Source organism: Scyliorhinus torazame, chromosome 20, assembly GCF_047496885.1.
Source record: "Scyliorhinus torazame isolate Kashiwa2021f chromosome 20, sScyTor2.1, whole genome shotgun sequence".
NCBI classification, from domain to species: domain Eukaryota; kingdom Metazoa; phylum Chordata; class Chondrichthyes; order Carcharhiniformes; family Scyliorhinidae; genus Scyliorhinus; species Scyliorhinus torazame.
In genome coordinates, this window is record NC_092726.1 from 1,778,221 (window position 1) to 1,786,994 (window position 8,774).

Below are 8,774 nucleotides of genomic sequence, written 5' to 3' on the forward strand. Positions count from 1 at the left end.
CTCCTGGCTGCCTGGCCTGCTGAATATTTCCAGAACGTTTGGTTTTCGTTAAAACAAATGAAGTTGGGTTAATAAAACCCTGGGGATAGTCACAGTAAACTTTCATCAACCCTCTGCGGCTGGTAGGGTTCAACCAACAAGCACGATGACAGGTGGGGTGGCAGGGGTGCCGATCACGTCACCAATTTGTCCTCTAGGATCGCACATGCCTCTGGACTGTGGCAATTCAGATAAACCAGGCCAAGAATGGCCGGTTTATTGCACAGCTCCTCCCCCAAGTCCATCTGGTTCCCACAAATTGGTCAAAGAAAACTCCCCAGTTTCCCATGGCATTCACTGCTGGATGCCAGGACAGGTTCCGAGAACGCTCTGCTTCTTTAGCCAGACTGGGAGTGATCCTCCGACCAATTTTCCTCAATCAAAGCCCTTCGTAATTTTGAACACCTCTGTTAAATTCTCCCTCAACCTTCTTGTGCTCTTACAGGAAACAGTCCCTGCTTCTCCAGTTTCTGCATGTGGCTGGAATTATTTACAATTCTGAGTTGTCGAAAACCTAACTTTTGCCTTCCTTCTAATCAGTGATTTTATTTTTAAGGATGTGAACAAACAGCGTTGTCCTTCCTGGAAATCTTTTTGCAAGGAAGCATGTGTTGGATATTTACCAATTGAAATAAGAGATTGGAAAGGACTTGCTTTTGTTAACAGCTGGCTATGGGGCGGTTATTCTGCAGAGTTCTGTGCGAGTTCCTGAGGCCCATGTACTGCAACAAGCTAGGTTCATCTAATCCATGGGAATGGTTTCTGCAATCCATGGGAAAACTGGAGATCTTTTGAGTAATATTTTGCACCCAGGCAGCGTACATAACCTGTACCTTTGAACCAGCAGGAAGAATGAACCATTCATGAGGCAAAGGATATGTGACCAGACTCCCCGAGCATTTGATTCAGACCGAAGTCCACAGTCACAAGTGGAGACAAGCCCTAATCTTTCCGTACAGTTGCTGATTGTTAGGAATCGTAAGCAAAAATATTCTGCCAATATACAACTCCCTTGGAATTAAACCCCTTCAAATCTCCAATTTCTACATCAGGTGTGCTAATCGTGTTGTCCTGGGTTGAGTGTTGTACATTTGCACATTGTCACATTTGACAGGATGCATGATTGATGTTCATTGAACTGTCAGGTAAAGCAGGTCCTGATGGATTCAGGAATGATTTAGAAACAAATCAATATGTCTGTTTATATAACTCTGTACCTATTTCCTGTATCTTCAATTTCTTTCTCTATCTATCTATCTGTCTGTTTGTCTATCTACCCTTTTCTGTCCATCGCTATCTTATCTGTAAAACCGATGTCCACATTTACAATGAAAATGGCCTTTCTGAACTCGTCATGCTGCCCTGCCACACCTGGTGGGAGAGTGAAATTACAGCGTGACAAGTTTACGGACGCAATTTCCATTAAAAATCTCGGGATGAAATGTAAAATGGATGGACATGGGAATAAGGATTTCAACCGAGAATTAAATCAGACTGGGTTTAAAACTAACATTGTTCCTGATTCCACCAGCTTTCTGATGGGCAGGTTTGGTTAAAATTGCTCTGCGATATGTCACATCAGTTTGACAATAATTGAAACTGGAGAACAACGCAGATTCCAATTTTTGGAACAGAAAAGGTGAAAATTAGGATTACATATAGAACAAAGAACAAAGAAAATTACAGCACAGGAACAGGCCCTTCGGCCCTCCCAGCCTGTGCCGATCCAGATCCTTTATCTAAACCTGTGGCCTATTTTCCAAGGATCTACTTCCCTCTGTTCCCCGCCCGTTCATATATCTGTCTAGATGCATCTTAAATGCTGCTATCGTGCCTGCCTCTACCACCTCCGCTGGCAAAGCGTTCCAGGCACCCACCACCCTCTGCGTAAAAAACTTTCCACGCACATCTCCCTTAAACTTTCCCCCTCTCACCTTGAAATCGTGACCCCTTGTAATTGACACCCCCACTTTTGGAAAAAGCTTGTTGCTATCCACCCTGTCCATACCTCTCATAATTTTGTAGACCTCAATCAGGTCCCCCCTCAACCTCCGCCTTTCCAACGAAAACAATCCTAATCTACTCAATCTTTCTTCATAGCTAGCACCCTCCATACCAGGCAACATCCTGGTGAACCTCCTCTGCACCCTCTCTAAACCATCCACATCCTTCTGGTAATATGGCGACCAGAACTGCACGCGGTATTCCAAATGTGGCCTAACCAAAGTCCGATCCAACTGTAACATGACCTGCCGACTCTTGTATTCAATACCCCGTCCGGTGAAGGCAAGCATGCTGTATGCCTCCTTGACCACTCTATCGACCTGCGTTGCCACCTTCAGGGTACAATGGACCTGAACTCCCAGATCTCTCTCTACATCAATTTTCCCCAGGACTCTTCCATTGACCGTATAGTCCGCTCTTGAATTAGATCTTCCAAAATGCATCACCTCGCATTTGCCTGGATTGAACTCCATCTGCCATTTCTCTACCCAACTCTCCAATCTATCTATATTTTGCTGTATTCTCTGACAGTCCTCCTCGCTATCTGCAACTCCAATAATCTTAGTATCATCTGCAAATAGTTTTATTCCTTCTGTGTTTGTCCAGCTTCACCTGAAATACACCAGAACTAAATCCCTCCACCACTTCCTGTGGGAGCAAATTCCACATTCCCACCACTCTCCTGAGATTGATGTTTCTCCTGAATTTCTTGGTATCTATCTTATATGTATTCTGAGAAGTTAAAATGGTGACAATTGACTCCAATTTGATCCAATTCTCCTTGTGTCTTCGACTGCACACTGTTCCTTCCATCTTGAAGCTCCAGTGATTGTAGGATTTCATCTGATGGTCAGTCACGCTGCTTTTTAAGTTTCATATCTTCTCGTCCGCCACAGTCCGTCTGACGGTAATTGAGGGACCCGGGTTCGATTCCCGGCTTGGGTGACTGTGCGGAGTCTGCACATTCTCCCCCGGGTCTGCGTGGGTTTCCTCCCACAGTCAAAAGATGCGCAGGTTAGGTGGATTCGCCGTGATCAATTGACCCTTAGTGTCCAAAGGTTGGGGTGGTTACAGGGATGGGCGCGGAAGTAGGCCTGGGTAGGGCGCTCTTTCAGAGGGTCAGTGCAGACTCGATGGACCGAATGGCCTCCTTCTGCACTGGTTCTATGATCTGATAACCAAGCTCTGGTAACTGTTGGGATTAAACGTTGATGGCTACAACAGGACAAACTGCTTGCTGTCACTGGGAAGGTCATTAAGCAGAGTGCACCATGATTTAAGATTATTGCCACAAGGGAGATGAGTGGAATTGCATTTCCACAGGGAGTTGTTGTGATCTGGAAGGCACTACCTGAAGGCGGTGGAAGCAGATTCAATGGTCATCAAAAGGGGAGTTGGATAAATACATGGAAAATAACTATTTTTCAGTTTATGGGAATACAGCAGGAAAAATGGGACAAATTGGATAGTTCTTTCAGAAAGCTGGCACAGGAATGATGGATAGAATGGCCATCAGCTGCTGGCCTGTTAAGATCGCTCTAGAATCCAAGAGGGAAGCTCAACAAAACGTCTTGACAAATTACGGTACCCAATTCTCTTTTTCCAATTAAGGGGCAATTTAGCGTGGCCAATCCACCGACCCGGCACATCTTTGGGTCGTGGGGGTGAGACCCACGCAGACACGGGGAGAACGAGGTGTCATGTTTTCTTAATGTGCCATGACTTTCATTCCTGGGATTCTTCCTGATGCTTAATTATCCACACAGGAATCAAGAATGAGGAAGGCATGAATCATTTCTATTGTTTGCAAGTTAACGATAATTTCCTTTCCGACAGCCCTGCATTCTCTGGAATGCCAGATTGAAGAGGTTGGTGCAGAACGTAAACCTGCTGAGAAGGGTTAACCCTGTAGTTGGCAACATTTTTCAGTGAAATCTAGATCCCCCCCCTGTGCCTTCTTCTTTTTCCACAATCCACAAGGAATTTCCTTTTATTTAAAGATTTCATATTATTTATAGACTATTCCTGATTTGCAGTGTGTAAGAATCTCAGGACTTGCTCGAAATGCACAGAAGGCAGAAAAGAATTAGGACACTAAAAGATTTGTTTCTTGGGGGTCGGTTTGCAGGATTGAAGGAGCTGGGAGTGAAGTATGGGCTGGAGCAGGGGGAAATATTTAGATACATGTAGGTTTGAGACTTTGCCAGAAAGGAGATACAGAGCTTCCCAGTGGAGCCGGCTTCCACATTGCTGGAGGAGGTGCTGATGACAGGGGGACTGGAGAAGGGGGTAGTATCGGCGGTTTACGGAGCTATTTCGGAAGAGGAGAAGGCGCCGCTGGAAGGGATCAAGGCAAGGTGGGAGGAGGAGATGGGAGTTCTGGTGTGAAGTGCTCCGGAGGGTGAATGCCTCCACGTCGTGCGCGAGGTTGGGGCTGATACAGCTGAAGGTGGTGTATAGGACACACCTTACGAGGGCGAGGATGAGCCGGCTCTTTCAGGGGGTAGAAGATGTGTGTGAAAATTGCAGGGGGGCCCCGCAAACGACGTTCATATGTTTTGGTCCTGTCCAAAGCTGGAGGATTACTGGAAGGAGGTGTTTTGGGTAATCTCTAAAGTGGTGCACGTGAAACTGGACCTGGGCCCTCGGGAGGCCATATTCGGGGTGTCGGACCAGCCGGGATTGGAAACGGGTGCGGAGGCAAATGTTGTAGCCTTCGCCTCATTGATCGCCCGGAGGCGGTTCCTGTTAGGGTGGAGATCAACCTCTCCACCCTATGCCCTGGCGTGGCGGGGGGTCCTGTTGGAATTCTTGACTCTTGAGAAGGTTAAGTTTGAACTGAGGGGCAGGATGGAGGGGTTCTACAATTCTTGGGCCTTATTCATTATGCACTTTCGAGAATTGGATCACATCGAACATTAGGGGGGGTTGGGGGCTGGGAGGGTTGGGGGGAGGGGGGCTGTGTTAATGGCGACTATGGGCGATTCCTGATTCCTTTTTGTCATTTGGTTATGTTAACATGCGGGCCAATGTCTGGGGTTTGGTGGGAGGATGGGATCGTTGTTATTGATATGGGGATTGACATTACATTTGTTACTGATTATTGTTTATTGTTGGGTGTAAATGTGGGAGAAAATGTGAAAAAGGAGGAGAATAAAAATATTTTTTTAAAAAAGTTCAGAAGGCCAGTCAGTCGGGGTTGAGACAGAAATGTCAGGTTAACATTTCAGCGGAGGAGAATGGCATAGTCCACAGCATGTGGGCTGGATGTGTCCCACACACAGTAAAACCCAAATCCGGCATCCCATAAGACATAGGAGCAGAATTAGGCCACTCGGCCCATCGAGTCTGCTCCGCCATTCAATCATGGCTGATATTTTTCTCATCCCCATTCTCCTGCCTTCTCCCCATAACCCCTGATCCCCTCATTAATCAAGAACCTATCTATCTCTGTCTTAAAGACACTCAGTGATTTGGCCTCCACAGCCTTCTACGGCAAAGAGTTCCACAGATTCCTCTGGCTGAAGAAATTCCTCCTCATCTCTGTTTTAAAGGGTCGTCCCTTTAGTCTGAGGTTGTGTCCTCTGCTTCTAGTTTTCCCGACAAGTGGAAACATCCTCTCCACGTCCACTCTATCCAGGCCTCGCAGTATCCTGGACGTTTCAATAAGATCCCCCCTCATCCTTCTGAACTTCAACGAGTACAGACCCAGAGTCCTCAACCGTTCCTCATACGACAAGTTCTTCATTATTCCAGGGATCATTCTTGTGAACCTCCTCTGGACCCTTTCCAAGGCCAGCACATCCTTCCTTAGATATGGGGCCCAAAACTGCTCACAATACTCCAAATGGGGTCCGACCAGAGCCTTGTACAGCCTCAGAAATACATCCCTACATCCCTGGTCTTGTATTCTAGCCCTCTTGACATGAATGCTAACATTGTATTTGTCTTCTTAACTGCCGACTGAACCTGCACGTTAACCTTAAGAGAATCGTGAACAAGGACTCCCAAGTCCCTTTGTGCTTCTGATTTCTGAAACATTTCCCCATTTTGAATATAGTCACGGCCTAAATTCCTCCTTCCAAAATACATAACCTCACACTTTTCCACATTGTATTCCATCTGCCACTTCATTGCCCACTCTCCTAGCCTGTCCAAGTCCTTCTGCAGCCTCCTTGCTTCCTCAATACTACCTGTCCCTTGACAGATCTTTGTATCATCTGCAAACTGAGCAACAGAGCCTTCAGTTCCTTCTTCCAGATCATTAATGTATATTGTGAAAAGTTGTGGTCCCAGGACAGACCCCGGAGGCACACCACTAGTCACCGGCTGCCATCCTGAAAAAGATCCCTTCATCCCCACGCCCTCCCTTATGCCAGTCAGCCAAACCCATCCTGACAGGAGCAGGGTTACAGGGCAGTGACCACAGAGCCCACATTATTCACAACACTGCTTGCTTGCGAGCAGAAATAGAAACTGAGAGGCTTAGACCGAGTTCGGAGCCAGTGCAGCTCAAAGGCACAGCCGGGAATAAAGGAGCACTGGGAATGTGGGGTGCAGAGAAATGGAGGGGTGCGGAGATCTCGGAGGGCTGAGGGACTGGGGCAGCAGGGAGAGGGGAAACCTCCGAAGGAGGTGAGAGTAAATGTAAGCCAGCGAGCAAAGGAGAATGCAGGATGGGCGTTGGGGTGAGATCACTGACTCACACCACTGCAGGACCTGCCCACCTCTGAAACAAACCGTCAAGATACATCTCTGAGGCTGGCCATCGGATACATTGGCATTGCTAATCCTACCCAGCCCAGAATCCGTGCTCTTCAAACACTGGCATAGCTTAACACTCCAGCCAGTTCAAACAGATATTGAATGTGAAAATTGTCGGAGGATTCGTACGAAAGGAGCCCCGCACTGTCAGAGAGTCAGTACTGAGGGAGTGCCGCACTGTCAGAGGGTCAGTACTGAGGGAGCGCCGTACTGTCAGAGGGTCAGTACTGAGGGAGTGCCGCACTGTCAGAGGGTCAGTACTGAGGGAGTGCCGCACTGTCAGAGGGTCAGTACTGAGGGAGTGCCGCACTGTCAGAGGGTCAGTACTGAGGGAGCGCCGCACTGTCAGAGGGTCAGTACTGAGGGAGTGCCGCACTGTCAGAGGGTCAGTACTGAGGCAGTGCCGCACTGTCAGAGAGTCAGTACTGAGGGAGCGCCGCACTGTCAGAGGGTCAGTACTGAGGGAGTGCCGCACTGTCAGAGGGTCAGTACTGAGGGAGTGCCGCACTGTCAGAGAGTCAGTACTGAGGGAGTGCCGCACTGTCAGAGGGTCAGTACTGAGGGAGTGCTGCACTGTCAGAGAGTCAGTACTGAGGGAGTGCCGCACTGTCAGAGGGTCAGTACTGAGGGAGTGCTGCACTGTCAGAGGGTCAGTACTGAGGGAGTGCCGCACTGTCAGAGGGTCAGTACTGAGGGAGTGTTGCACTGTCAGAGGGTCAGTACTGAGGGAGTGCCGCACTGTCAGAGGGTCAGTACTGAGGGAGTGCCGCACTGTCAGAGGGTCAGTACTGAGGGAGTGCTGCACTGTCAGAGGGTCAGTACTGAGGGAGTGCCGCACTGTCAGAGGGTCAGTACTGAGGGAGTGCCGCACTGTCAGAGGGTCAGTACTGAGGGAGTGCTGCACTGTCAGAGGGTCAGTACTGAGGGAGTGCCGCACTGTCAGAGGGTCAGTACTGAGGGAGTGTTGCACTGTCAGAGGGTCAGTACTGAGGGAGTGCCGCACTGTCAGAGGGTCAGTACTGAGGGAGTGCTGCACTGTCAGAGGGTCAGTGCTGAGGGAGTGCCGCACTGTCAGAGGGTCAGTACTGAGGGAGCGCCGCACTGTCAGAGGGTCAGTACTGAGGGAGTGCCGCACTGTCAGAGAGTCAGTACTGAGAGAGTGCCGCACTGTCAGAGAGTCAGTACTGAGGGAGCGCCGCACTGTCAGAGGGTCAGTACTGAGGGAGTGCCGCACTGTCAGAGGATCAGTACTGAGGGAGTGCCGCACTGTCAGAGAGTCAGTACTGAGAGAGTGCCGCACTGTCAGAGGGTCAGTACTGAGGGAGTGCTGCACTGTCAGAGGGTCAGTACTGAGGGGTTGCTGCATTGTCAGAGGGTCAGTACTGAGGGAGTGCCGCACTGTCAGAGGGTCAGTACTGAGGGAGTGCCGCACTGTCAGAGTGTCAGTACTGAGGGAACACCGCACTGTCAGAGGGTCAGTACTGAGGGAGTGCTGCACTGTCAGAGGGTCAGTACTGAGGGAGTGCCGCACTGTCAGAGGGTCAGTACTGAGGGAGTGTTGCACTGTCAGAGGGTCAGTACTGAGGGAGTGTTGCACTGTCAGAGGGTCAGTACTGAGGGAGTGCCGCACTGTCAGAGGGTCAGTACTGAGGGAGTGCTGCACTGTCAGAGGGTCAGTACTGAGGGAGTGCTGCACTGTCAGAGGGTCAGTACTGAGGGAGTACCGCACTGTCACAGGGTCAGTACTGAGGGAGTGCCGCACTGTCAGAGGGTCAGTACTGAGGGAGTGCAGCACTGTCAGAGGGTCAGTACTGAGGGAGTGCCGCACTGTCAGAGGGTCAGTACTGAGGGAGTGTTGCACTGTCAGAGGGTCAGTACTGAGGGAGTGTTGCACTGTCAGAGGGTCAGTACTGAGGGAGTGCCGCACTGTCAGAGGGTCAGTACTGAGGGAGTGCTGCACTGTCAGA